Here is a 14820-nt window from a genome sequence, read left to right as displayed (position 1 = left end):
GAGATCAGTGCATGATCAGTCACCTGATGGGTGTATGATCAGTCACCTGATCGGTACACTGTAACTACATGAGCACTGCATGATCAGCCACGTGAGCAGTGCATGATAGCCGCGTGATCAGTGCATGATCAGTCATGTGACCAGTATATGGCAGGTACGTGATCATTGCATGATAAGCCACGTGCGCAGTGCATGATAGCCACGTGATCAGTGCGTGATATCCACGTGATCAGTGCATGATCAGTGACGTGATACGTGTCTGATCAGCCACGTGATCAGTGGATGATATCCACGTGATCAGTGCAGGATAGCCACGTGATCACTTCATGATTAGTCACGTGATCTGTACATGATCAGTCACGTGATACGTGTGTGATCAGCCACGTAATCAGTGCATGATGCGCCACGTGATCAGTGCAGGATCAATTACGTGATCAGTGCATGATCAGTCACGTGACCAGTATATGGTAGCTACGTGATCATTGCATGATCAGCCACGTGATCATTGCATGATCAGTCATGTGACCAGTACATGGTAGCTGCGTGATCATTGCATGACCAGCCACGTGAGCAGTGCATGACCAGGCACGTGTCAGTACATGATCAGTCACGTGATCAGTGCATGATCAACCACGTGATCAGTGCATGACCAGGCACGTGATCAGTACATGATCAGTCACGTGAACAGTGCATGATCATTTACGTGATCTGTGCATGACGAATCATGTGACCATTATATGGTAGCTACATGATCATTGCATGACCAGACACGTGAGCAGTGCATGATCAGCCACATTATCAGTGCATGATCAATTACGTGATCAGTGCATGAACAGTCACGTGATCAGTGCATGATGAGCCACGTGATCAGTGCAGGATCAATTACGTGATCAGTGCATGATCAGTCACGTGACCAGTATATGGTTGCTACATGATCATTGCATGATCAGCCACGTTATCAGTGCATGATAGCCGCGTGATCAGTGCATGATCAGTCATGTGACCAGTATATGGCAGGTACGTGGTCATTGCATGATAAGCCACGTGCGCAGTGCATGATAGCCACGTGATCAGTGCATGATATCCACGTGATCAGTGCATGATCAGTGACGTGATTCGTGTCTGATCAGCCACGTGATCAGTGGATGATATCCACGGGATCAGTGCAGGATAGCCACGTGATCACTTCATGATTAGTCACGTGATCTGTACATGATCAGTCACGTGATACGTGTGTGATCAGCCACGTAATCAGTGCATGATGCGCCACGTGATCAGTGCAGGATCAATTACGTGATCAGTGCATGATCAGTCACGTGACCAGTATATGGTAGCTACGTGATCATTGCATGAGCAGCCACGTGATCATTGCATGATCAGTCATGTGACCAGTACATGGTAGCTGCGTGATCATTGCATGACCAGCCACGTGAGCAGTGCATGACCAGGCACGTGTCAGTACATGATCAGTCACGTGATCAGTGCATGATCAACCACGTGATCAGTGCATGATCAGGCACGTGATCAGTACATGATCAGTCACGTGAACAGTGCATGATCATTTACGTGATCTGTGCATGACGAATCACGTGACCATTATATGGTAGCTACGTGATCATTGCATGACCAGACACGTGAGCAGTGCATGATCAGCCACATTATCAGTGCATGATCAATTACGTGATCAGTGCATGAACAGTCACGTGATCAGTGCATGATGAGCCATGTGATCAGTGCAGGATCAATTACGTGATCAGTGCATGATCAGTCACGTGACCAGTATCTGGTTGCTACATGATCATTGCATGATCAGCCACGTGATCAGTGCATGATAGCCGCGTGATCAGTGCATGATCAGTCATGTGACCAGTATATGGCAGGTACGTGATCATTGCATGATAAGCCACGTGCGCAGTGCATGATAGCCACGTGATCAGTGCATGATATCCACGTGATCAGTGCATGATCAGTGACGTGATACGTGTCTGATCAGCCACGTGATCAGTGGATGATATCCACGGGATCAGTGCAGGATAGCCACGTGATCACTTCATGATTAGTCACGTGATCTGTACATGATCAGTCACGTGATACGTGTGTGATCAGCCACGTAATCAGTGCATGATGCGCCACGTGATCAGTGCAGGATCAATTACGTGATCAGTGCATGATCAGTCACGTGACCAGTATATGGTAGCTACGTGATCATTGCATGATCAGCCACGTGATCATTGCATGATCAGTCATGTGACCAGTACATGGTAGCTGCGTGATCATTGCATGATCAGCCACGTGAGCAGTGCATTATAGCCACGTGATCAGTGCATGATCAGCCACGTGATCAGTGCATGATCAGTCACGTGATCAGTGTATGACCAGCCAAGTGATCAGTGCATGATCAGCCACGTGATCAGTGCATGACCAAGCACGTGATCAGTGTATGACCAGCCAAGTGATCAGTGTATGATCAGTCCCGTGATCAGTGCATGATTAGTCACGTGATCAGTGCATGATCAATCACGTGACCAGTGTATGATCAGCAACGTGATCAGTGTATGACCAGCCACGTGATCAGTGCATGATCAGTCACGTGATCAGTGCATGATCAGTCACGTGAACAGTGCATGATAAGTCACCTGATCAGTGCATGATCAACTACGTGATAGGTGCATGACCACTCACGTGACCAGTACATGGTAGCTACGTAATCATTGCATGATCAGCCACGTGAGCAGTGCATGATAGGAACGTGATCAGTGCATGATCTGTCACATGATCAGTGTATGATCATCCACGTGATCAGTGGATGATATCCACGTGATCAGTGCAGGATAGCCACGTGATCACTTCATGATTAGTCACGTGATCTGTACATGATCAGTCACGTGATACGTCTGTGATCAGCCACGTAATCAGTGCGTGATGCGCCACGTGATCAGTGCAGGATCAATTACGTGATCAGTGCATGATCAGTCACGTGACGAGTATATGGTAGCTACGTGATCTTTGTATGATCAGCCACGTGAGCAGTGCATTATAGCCACGTGATCAGTGCATGATCAGCCACGTGATCAGTGCATGATCAGTCACGTGATCAGTGTATGACCAGCCAAGTGATCAGTGCATGATCAGCCACGTGATCAGTGCATGACCAAGCCCGTGATCAGTGTATGACCAGCCAAGTGATCAGTGCATGATCAGTCACGTGATCAGTGCATGATCAATCACGTGACCAGTGTATGATCAGCAACGTGATCAGTGTATGACCAGCCACGTGATCAGTGCATGATCAGTCACGTGATCAGTGCATGATCAGTCACGTGAACAGTGCATGATAAGTCACCTGATCAGTGCATGATCAACTACGTGATAGGTGCAGGATCACTCACGTGACCAGTACATGGTAGCTACGTAATCATTGCATGATCAGCCACGTGAGCAGTGCATGATAGCCACGTGATCAGTGCATGATCTGTCACATGATCAGTGTATGATCATCCCCGTGATCAGTGCATGGGCAGTCATGTGATCAGTGCATGATATGAACGTGATCAGTGCATGATCAGTCTCGTGATCAGTGCATGATAGCCACGTGATCAGTACATGATAGCCATGTGATCACTGCATGATCTGTCACATGATCAGTGTATGATCATCCACGTGATCAGTGCATGGGCAGTCATGTGATCAGTGCATGATATGGACGTGATCAGTGCATGATCAGTCTCGTGATCAGTGCATGATAGCCACGTGATCAGTGCATGATCAGTCACCTGATGGGTGTATGGTCAGTCACGTGACCGGTACAGGGTAGCTACATGATCATTGCATGATCAGCCACGTGAGTAGTGCATGATAGCCAAGTGATCAGTGCATGATCAGTCATGAGACCAGTACATTTTAGCTGCGTGATCATTGCATGATCAGCCACGAGAGCAGTGCATGATAGCCACGTGATCAGTGCATGACCAGGCACGTGATCAGTGTATGACCAGCCAAGTGATCAGTGCATGATAGCCACATGAGCAGTGCATGACCAAGCACGTGATCAGTGTATGACCAAGCACGTGATCAGTGTGTAACCAGTCAAGTGATCAGTGCATGATCAGTCCCGTGATCAGTGCATGATCAGTCCCGTTATCAGTGCATGATCAGTCACGTGATCAGTGTATGACCAGCTAAGTGATTAGTGCATGACCAGGCACGTGATCAGTGCATAACCAAGGACGTGATCAGTGTATGACCAGCCAAGTGATCAGTGCATGATCAGTCCCGTGATCAGTGCATGATCAGTCCCGTGATCAGTGCATGATCAGTCACGTGATCAGTGTATGAGCAGCCAAGTGATCAGTGCATGACCAGCCACGTGATCAGTGCATGACCAAGCATGTGATCAGTGTATGACCAGCCAAGTGATCAATGCATGATGAGTCCCGTGATCAGTGCATGACAGTCACGTGATCAGTGCATGATCAGTCCCGTGACCAGTGTATGATCAGCCACGTGATCAGTGAATGACCAAGCACGTGATCTGTGTATGACCAAGCACGTGATCAGTGTATGACCAGTCAAGTGATCAGTGCATGATCAGTCCCATGATCAGTGCATGATCAGTCCCGTGATCAGTGCATGATCAGTCACGTGATCAGTGTATGACCAGCCAAGTGATCTGTGCATGACCAGCCACGTGATCAGGGCATGACCAAGCACGTGATCAGTGTATGACCAGCCAAGTGATCAGTGCATGATCAGTCCCGTGATCAGTGCATGATCAGTCACGTGATCAGAGCATGATCAGTCACGGGACCAGTGTATGGTCAGCCACGTGATCAGTGCATAATCAGCCACATGATCAGTGCATGATCAGTCACGTGACCAGTACATGGGAGCTAGGTGATCATTGCATGATCAGCCACGTGAGCTATGCATGATAGCCACGAGATCAGTGCATGATCAGTCACGTGATCAGGGCCGGCTGAGCTGCGTGATTACTGTCTGCTCATCTGCTTGACAATTGCCAGCTGTGCTGCGTAATTCCTGCCTGCTCAGCTGCTTGATTATTGCCAGCTGAGCAGCATGATTCCTCACAGCTGAGTTCCATGATTATTGCCTGCTGACTGTTTGATTCGTGCCTACTCAGCTCTTTGTTTATTACCTCCGGAGGCACATGATCAGTGTATGATACCAAACATGATCAGCGCATGATCACCACCATTAAGTCACGTGATCACTACATGATAGTCATGTGATCAGTCCATGCTCAGTCACGGTATCAGTGCATGATCAGCCAAGTGATCAGTGCATGATAGCCAGGTGATCATTGCATGACAGCCATGTGATCAGTGCATGATCAGCCAGGTGATCAGTGCATGATAGCTACGTGATCAGTTCATGATTAGTCACGTGATCTGTGCATGACCAGGCAGGTGATCAGTGTATGATCAGCCACGTGAATAGTGCATGATAGCCACGTGATCAGTGCATGATCAGTCACCTGATGGGTGTATGATCAGTCACGTGACCGGTACATGGTAACTACATGATCATTGCATGATCAGCCACGTAAGTAGTGCATGATAGCCACGTGATCAGTGCATGATCAGTCACGTGGTCAGTGCATGATCAGTCATGTGACCAGTACATGGTAGCTGCGTGATCATTGCATGATCAGCCACGTGAGCAGTGCATGATATCCAAGTGATCAGTGCATGACCAATCACGTGATCAGTGTATGATCAGCCACGTGAACAGTGCATGCTCAGTCACGTGATCAGGGCCTGCTGAGCTGCGTGATTACTGTCTGCTCATCTGCTTGACAATTGCCAGCTGTGCTGCGTAATTCCTGCCTGCTCAGCTGCTTGATTATTGCCAGCTGAGCAGCATGATTCCTCACAGCTGAGTTCCTTGATTATTGCCTGCTGACTGTTTGATTAGTGCCTACTCAGCTCTTTGTTTATTGCCTCCAGAGGCACAGGATCAGTGTATGATAGCACACATGATCAGCGCATGATCAGCACCATTAAGTAACGTAATCACTACATGATAGTCATGTGATCAGTCCATGCTCAGTCACGGTATCAGTGCATGGTCAGCCATGTGATCAGTGCATGATAGCCACGTGATCATTGCATGATAGCCACGTGATCAGTGCATGATCAGCCATGTGATCAGTGCATGATAGCTACGTGATCAGTGCATGATCAGCCACGTGATCAGTGTATGATCTCCCACGTGATCACTGCATGATCAGCCACGTGACCAGTGCACGATCTGCTACGTGATCATTGCATTTTCAGCCACGTGATCATTGCATTTTCAGTCACCTGATCAGTGTATGATCAGCTTCGTGATCAGTGCATTATCAGACACGTGATCAGTGCATGATCAGGCACGTGTTCAGTGCATTATCACTAATGTGATCAGTGTATGATCAGACACTTGATGAGTGCATGAACAGCCTCATGATCAGTGTATGATCAGCCGCGTGATCAGTGCTTGATCCGCAACGTGATTAGTGCATGATCAGTCACGTGATCAGTGTATGATCACCCAGGTGATCAGTGCATGATCAGCCACGTGATCAATGCATGCATGGTCCCATGATCAGTGTATGATCAACTTCTTCTTCAGTGCATGATCAGCCACATGATCAGTGCATGATCAGGCAGGTGAAGAATGCATAATCAGTCAGGTGATCAGTGTATGACAGCCAGGTTATCAGCGCATTTTATGCCACGTGATTAGTGCAAGATCAGCCAAGTGATCAGTGCATGCACACTCACATGATCAGTGTATGATCAGCTTCGTGATCAGTGCATGATGAGCCACGTGATCAGTGCATGATCAGCCACATGATCATTGCATTTTCAGCCACGTGATCAGTGCATGCACAGTCACGTTATCAATGTATGATCAGCCACGTGATCAGTGCATGATCAGGCACGTGATGAGTGCATGATCAGTCACGTGATAAGTGCATGATCAGGCACGTGATCAGTTCATGATCAGGTATGTGATCAGTGCATGATCAGGCATGTGATGAGTGCATGATCAGCCACGGGATCAGAGCATGATCAGGCACGTGATGAGTGCATGATCAGCCATGTGATCAATGCATGCACAGTCACGAGATCAGTGTAAGATCAGCTTCGTGATCAGTGCATGATCAGCCACGTGATCAGTGCCAGATCAGCCATGGGACCAGTGCATGCTCAGTCACGTGACCAGTGTATGATCAGCCACGTGATCAGTGCATGATCAGGCACGTGATGAGTGCATGATCAGTCACGTGATAAGTGCATGATCAGGCACGTGATCAGTGCATGATCAGTCACATGATCAGTGTATGATCAGCCACGTGATCAGTGAATGATAGCCACGTGACCCCTGCATGATTAGTCACGTTATCAGTGCATGATGAGCCATGGGATCACTGCATGAGAGCCATGTGATCAGTGCATGATAGCTACGTGATCAGTGCATGATCAGCCACGTGATCAGTGTATGATCTCCCACGTGATCACTGCATGATCAGCCACGTGATCAGTGCAGGATCAGCCACGTGATCATTGCATTTTCAGCCAAGTGATCAGTGCATGCACAGTCACCTGATCAGTGTATGATCAGCTTCGTGATCAGTGCATGATCAGGCACGTGTTCAGTGTATTATCACTAATGTGATCAGTGTATGATCAGACACGTGATGAGTGCATGAACAGCCTCATGATCAGTGTATGATCAGCCGCGTGATCAGTGCATGATCTGCAACGTGATTAGTGCATGATCAGTCAGGTGATCAGTGTATGATCACCCAGGTGATCAGTGCATGATCAGCCACGTGATCAATGAATGCATGGTCCCGTGATCAGTGTATGATCAACTTCTTTTTGAGTGCATGATCAGCCACATGATCAGTGCATGATCAGGCAGGTGAAGAATGCATAATCAGTAAGGTGATCAGTGTATGACAGCCAGTTTATCAGCGCATTTTATGCCACGTGATTAGTGCAAGATCAGCCAAGTGATCAGTGCATGCACACTCACATGATCAGTGTATGATCAGCTTCGTGGTTAGTGCATGATGAGCCACGTGATCAGTGCATGATCATCCACGTGATCATGGCATGTTCAGCCACGTGATCATTGCATATTCAGCCACGTGATCAGTGCATGCACAGTCACGTGTTCAGTGTATGATCAGCATCGTGATCAGTGCATGGTCAGCCACGTGATCAGTGCATGATCAGGCACGTGAAGAGTGCATGATCAGTCAAGATATCAGTGTATGATAGCAAGGTTATCAGTGCATGATCAGCCAGGTGATCAGTGCATGATCAGCCAGTGATCAGTGCATGCACAGTCACGTGATCAGTATATGATCAGCTTCGTGATCAGTGCATGCACAGTCACGTGATCAGTGTATAATTCGCTTCATGATCAGTGCATTGTCAGACAGGTGATCAGTGCATGTGCAGTCTGGTGATCAGTGTATGATCAGGCATGTGATTAGTGCACGATCAGCCACATGATCATTGCATTTTCAGCCACATGATCAGTGCATGCACAGTCACCTGATCAATGTATGATCAGCCACGTGATCAGTGCATGATCAGGCACGTGATGAGTGCATGATCAGTCACGAGATAAGTGCATGATCAGGCACGTGATCAGTTCATGATCAGGCACGTGATGAGTGCATGATCAGTCACGTGATAAATGCATGATCAGGCACGTGATCAGTTCATGATCAGGCATGTGATCAGTGCATGATCAGGCACGTGATGAGTGCATGGTCAGCCACGGGATCATTGCATGTTCAGCCACTTGATCAGTGCATGCACAGTCACGTGATCAGTATATATTTAGCTTCGTGATCAGTGCATGATCAGCCACGTGATCATTGCATGTTCAGACACTTGATCAGTGCATGCAGTCACGTGATCAGTTTATGATCAGCTTCATGATCAGTGCAGGATCAGCCACGTGATCAGTGCATGATCAGCCATGAGATCAGTGCCAGATCAGCCATGGGATTAGTGAATGCACAGTCACGTGACCAGTGTATGATCAGCTTCGTGATCAGTGCATGATCAGCCACGTGATCAGTGCATGATCAGGCATGTGATCAGTGCATGATCAGTCACATGATCAGTGTATGATCAGCCACGTGATCAGTGCATGATAGCCACGTGACCCCTGCATGATCAGTCACGTGATCAGTGCATGATGAGCCATGGAATCACTGCATGATAGCCATGTGATCAGTGCATGATAGCTACGTGATCAGTGCATGATCAGCCACGTAATCAGTGCATTATCAGCCACGTGATCATTGCATGTTCAGCCACTTGATCAGTGCATGCACAGTCACGTGTTCAGTGTATATTCAGCTTCGTGATCAGTGCATGATGAGCCACGTGATCATTGCATGTTCATCCACGCGATCAATGCATGCACAGTCACGTGATCAGTGTATGATCAGCTTCGTGATTAGTTCATGATCAGCCACGTGATCAGTGTAACATCAACCACGTGATCAGTGCCTGATGAGCCACTTGAACATTGCAAGATCAGCCAAGTGATCAGTGCATACACAGTCACGTAATCAGTGTATGATCAGCTTCGTGATCAGTGCATGATGAGCCACGTGATCAGTGTATGATCAGTTATGTGATCAGTGCATGTTCAGCCATGGGATCAGTGCGTGATCAGCCACGTGATCAGTGAATGCACAGTCACATGATCAGTTTATGATCAGTTTCATGATCAGTGCATGATCAGCCACGTGACCAGTGCATGATCAGCCACGTGATTAGTGCATGTACAGTCACGTGATCAGTGTATGATCAGGCATGTGTTCAGTGCATGATCAGCCACGTGGTCAGTGCATGATCAGCCACGTGATCAGTGAATGCACAGTCACGTTATCAATGTATGATCAGCCACGTGATCAGTGCATGATCAGGCACGTGATGAGTGCATGATCAGTCACGTGATAAGTGCATGATCAGGCACGTGATCAGTTCATGATCAGGTATGTGATCAGTGCATGATCAGGCATGTGATGAGTGCATGATCAGCCACGGGATCAGAGCATGATCAGGCACGTGATGAGTGCATGATCAGCCATGTGATCAATGCATGCACAGTCACGAGATCAGTGTAAGATCAGCTTCGTGATCAGTGCATGATCAGCCACGTGATCAGTGCCAGATCAGCCATGGGACCAGTGCATGCTCAGTCACGTGACCAGTGTATGATCAGCCACGTGATCAGTGCATGATCAGGCACGTGATGAGTGCATGATCAGTCACGTGATAAGTGCATGATCAGGCACGTGATCAGTGCATGATCAGTCACATGATCAGTGTATGATCAGCCACGTGATCAGTGAATGATAGCCACGTGACCCCTGCATGATTAGTCACGTTATCAGTGCATGATGAGCCATGGGATCACTGCATGAGAGCCATGTGATCAGTGCATGATAGCTACGTGATCAGTGCATGATCAGCCACGTGATCAGTGTATGATCTCCCACGTGATCACTGCATGATCAGCCACGTGATCAGTGCAGGATCAGCCACGTGATCATTGCATTTTCAGCCAAGTGATCAGTGCATGCACAGTCACCTGATCAGTGTATGATCAGCTTCGTGATCAGTGCATGATCAGGCACGTGTTCAGTGTATTATCACTAATGTGATCAGTGTATGATCAGACACGTGATGAGTGCATGAACAGCCTCATGATCAGTGTATGATCAGCCGCGTGATCAGTGCATGATCCGCAACGTGATTAGTGCATGATCAGTCAGGTGATCAGTGTATGATCACCCAGGTGATCAGTGCATGATCAGCCACGTGATCAATGAATGCATGGTCCCGTGATCAGTGTATGATCAACTTCTTTTTGAGTGCATGATCAGCCACATGATCAGTGCATGATCAGGCAGGTGAAGAATGCATAATCAGTAAGGTGATCAGTGTATGACAGCCAGTTTATCAGCGCATTTTATGCCACGTGATTAGTGCAAGATCAGCCAAGTGATCAGTGCATGCACACTCACATGATCAGTGTATGATCAGCTTCGTGGTTAGTGCATGATGAGCCACGTGATCAGTGCATGATCATCCACGTGATCATTGCATGTTCAGCCACGTCATCATTGCATATTCAGCCACGTGATCAGTGCATGCACAGTCACGTGTTCAGTGTATGATCAGCATCGTGATCAGTGCATGGTCAGCCACGTGATCAGTGCATGATCAGGCACGTGAAGAGTGCATGATCAGTCAAGATATCAGTGTATGATAGCAAGGTTATCAGTGCATTATCAGCCAGGTGATCAGTGCATGATCAGCCAGTGATCAGTGCATGCACAGTCACGTGATCAGTATATGATCAGCTACGTGATCAGTGCATGCACAGTCACGTGATCAGTGTATAATTGGCTTCATGATCAGTGCATTGTCAGACAGGTGATCAGTGCATGTGCAGTCTGGTGATCAGTGTATGATCAGGCATGTGATTAGTGCACGATCAGCCACATGATCATTGCATTTTCAGCCACATGATCAGTGCATGCACAGTCACCTGATCAATGTATGATCAGCCACGTGATCAGTGCATGATCAGGCACGTGATGAGTGCATGATCAGTCACGAGATAAGTGCATGATCAGGCACGTGATCAGTTCATGATCAGGCACGTGATGAGTGCATGATCAGTCACGTGATAAATGCATGATCAGGCACGTGATCAGTTCATGATCAGGCATGTGATCAGTGCATGATCAGGCACGTGATGAGTGCATGGTCAGCCACGGGATCATTGCATGTTCAGCCACTTGATCAGTGCATGCACAGTCACGTGATCAGTATATATTTAGCTTCGTGATCAGTGCATGATCAGCCACGTGATCATTGCATGTTCAGACACTTGATCAGTGCATGCAGTCACGTGATCAGTTTATGATCAGCTTCATGATCAGTGCAGGATCAGCCACGTGATCAGTGCATGATCAGCCATGAGATCAGTGCCAGATCAGCCATGGGATTAGTGAATGCACAGTCACGTGACCAGTGTATGATCAGCTTCGTGATCAGTGCATGATCAGCCACGTGATCAGTGCATGATCAGGCATGTGATCAGTGCATGATCAGTCACATGATCAGTGTATGATCAGCCACGTGATCAGTGCATGATAGCCACGTGACCCCTGCATGATCAGTCACGTGATCAGTGCATGATGAGCCATGGAATCACTGCATGATAGCCATGTGATCAGTGCATGATAGCTACGTGATCAGTGCATGATCAGCCACGTAATCAGTGCATTATCAGCCACGTGATCATTGCATGTTCAGCCACTTGATCAGTGCATGCACAGTCACGTGTTCAGTGTATATTCAGCTTCGTGATCAGTGCATGATGAGCCACGTGATCATTGCATGTTCATCCACGCGATCAATGCATGCACAGTCACGTGATCAGTGTATGATCAGCTTCGTGATTAGTTCATGATCAGCCACGTGATCAGTGTAACATCAACCACGTGATCAGTGCCTGATGAGCCACTTGAACATTGCAAGATCAGCCAAGTGATCAGTGCATACACAGTCACGTAATCAGTGTATGATCAGCTTCGTGATCAGTGCATGATGAGCCACGTGATCAGTGTATGATCAGTTATGTGATCAGTGCATGTTCAGCCATGGGATCAGTGCGTGATCAGCCACGTGATCAGTGAATGCACAGTCACATGATCAGTTTATGATCAGTTTCATGATCAGTGCATGATCAGCCACGTGACCAGTGCATGATCAGCCACGTGATTAGTGCATGTACAGTCACGTGATCAGTGTATGATCAGGCATGTGTTCAGTGCATGATCAGCCACGTGGTCAGTGCATGATCAGCCACGTGATCAGTGCATGCACAGTCACGTTATCAATGTATGATCAGCCACGTGATCAGTGCATGATCAGGCACGTAATGAGTGCATGATCAGTCACGTGATAAGTGCATGATCAGGCACGTGATCAGTTCATGATCAGGTATGTGATCAGTGCATGATCAGGCATGTGATGAGTGCATGATCAGCCACGGGATCAGAGCATGATCAGTCACGTGATAAGTGCATGATCAGGCACGTGATCAGTTCATGATCAGGTATGTGATCAGTGCATGATCAGGCATGTGATGAGTGCATGATCAGCCACGGGATCAGAGCATGATCAGCCGCGTGATCAGTGCTTGATCCGCAACGTGATTAGTGCATGATCAGTCACGTGATCAGTGTATGATCACCCAGGTGATCAGTGCATGATCAGCCACGTGATCAATGAATGCATGGTCCCATGATCAGTGTATGATCAACTTCTTCTTCAGTGCATGATCAGCCACATGATCAGTGCATGATCAGGCAGGTGAAGAATGCATAATCAGTCAGGTGATCAGTGTATGACAGCCAGGTTATCAGCGCATTTTATGCCACGTGATTAGTGCAAGATCAGCCAAGTGATCAGTGCATGCACACTCACATGATCAGTGTATGATCAGCTTCGTGATCAGTGCATGATGAGCCACGTGATCAGTGCATGATCAGCCACATGATCATTGCATTTTCAGCCACGTGATCAGTGCATGCACAGTCACGTTATCAATGTATGATCAGCCACGTGATCAGTGCATGATCAGGCACGTGATGAGTGCATGATCAGTCACGTGATAAGTGCATGATCAGGCACGTGATCAGTTCATGATCAGGTATGTGATCAGTGCATGATCAGGCATGTGATGAGTGCATGATCAGCCACGGGATCAGAGCATGATCAGGCACGTGATCAGTGCATGATCAGTCACATGATCAGTGTATGATCAGCCACGTGATCAGTGAATGATAGCCACGTGACCCCTGCATGATTAGTCACGTTATCAGTGCATGATGAGCCATGGGATCACTGCATGAGAGCCATGTGATCAGTGCATGATAGCTACGTGATCAGTGCATGATCAGCCACGTGATCAGTGTATGATCTCCCACGTGATCACTGCATGATCAGCCACGTGATCAGTGCAGGATCAGCCACGTGATCATTGCATTTTCAGCCAAGTGATCAGTGCATGCACAGTCACCTGATCAGTGTATGATCAGCTTCGTGATCAGTGCATGATCAGGCACGTGTTCAGTGTATTATCACTAATGTGATCAGTGTATGATCAGACACGTGATGAGTGCATGAACAGCCTCATGATCAGTGTATGATCAGCCGCGTGATCAGTGCATGATCCGCAACGTGATTAGTGCATGATCAGTCAGGTGATCAGTGTATGATCACCCAGGTGATCAGTGCATGATCAGCCACGTAATCAATGAATGCATGGTCCCGTGATCAGTGTATGATCAACTTCTTTTTGAGTGCATGATCAGCCACATGATCAGTGCATGATCAGGCAGGTGAAGAATGCATAATCAGTAAGGTGATCAGTGTATGACAGCCAGTTTATCAGCGCATTTTATGCCACGTGATTAGTGCAAGATCAGCCAAGTGATCAGTGCATGCACACTCACATGATCAGTGTATGATCAGCTTCGTGGTTAGTGCATGATGAGCCACGTGATCATTGCATGTGCAGCCACGTGATCAGTGCATGCACACTCACGTAATCAGTGCATGATCAGCCACGTGATCATTGCATGTTCAGCCACGTGATCAGTGCATGCACACTCACGTGATCAGTGTATGATCAGGCATGTGATCAGTGCATGTTCAGCCACGTGATCAGTGCATGCACACTCACGTAATCAGTGCATGA

Source organism: Bos grunniens, chromosome 4, assembly GCF_055505025.1.
Source record: "Bos grunniens cultivar Pamir isolate PY7600 chromosome 4, Bosgru_T2T1.0, whole genome shotgun sequence".
NCBI lineage: Eukaryota > Metazoa > Chordata > Mammalia > Artiodactyla > Bovidae > Bos > Bos grunniens.
This window is presented reverse-complemented; position numbering follows the sequence as displayed.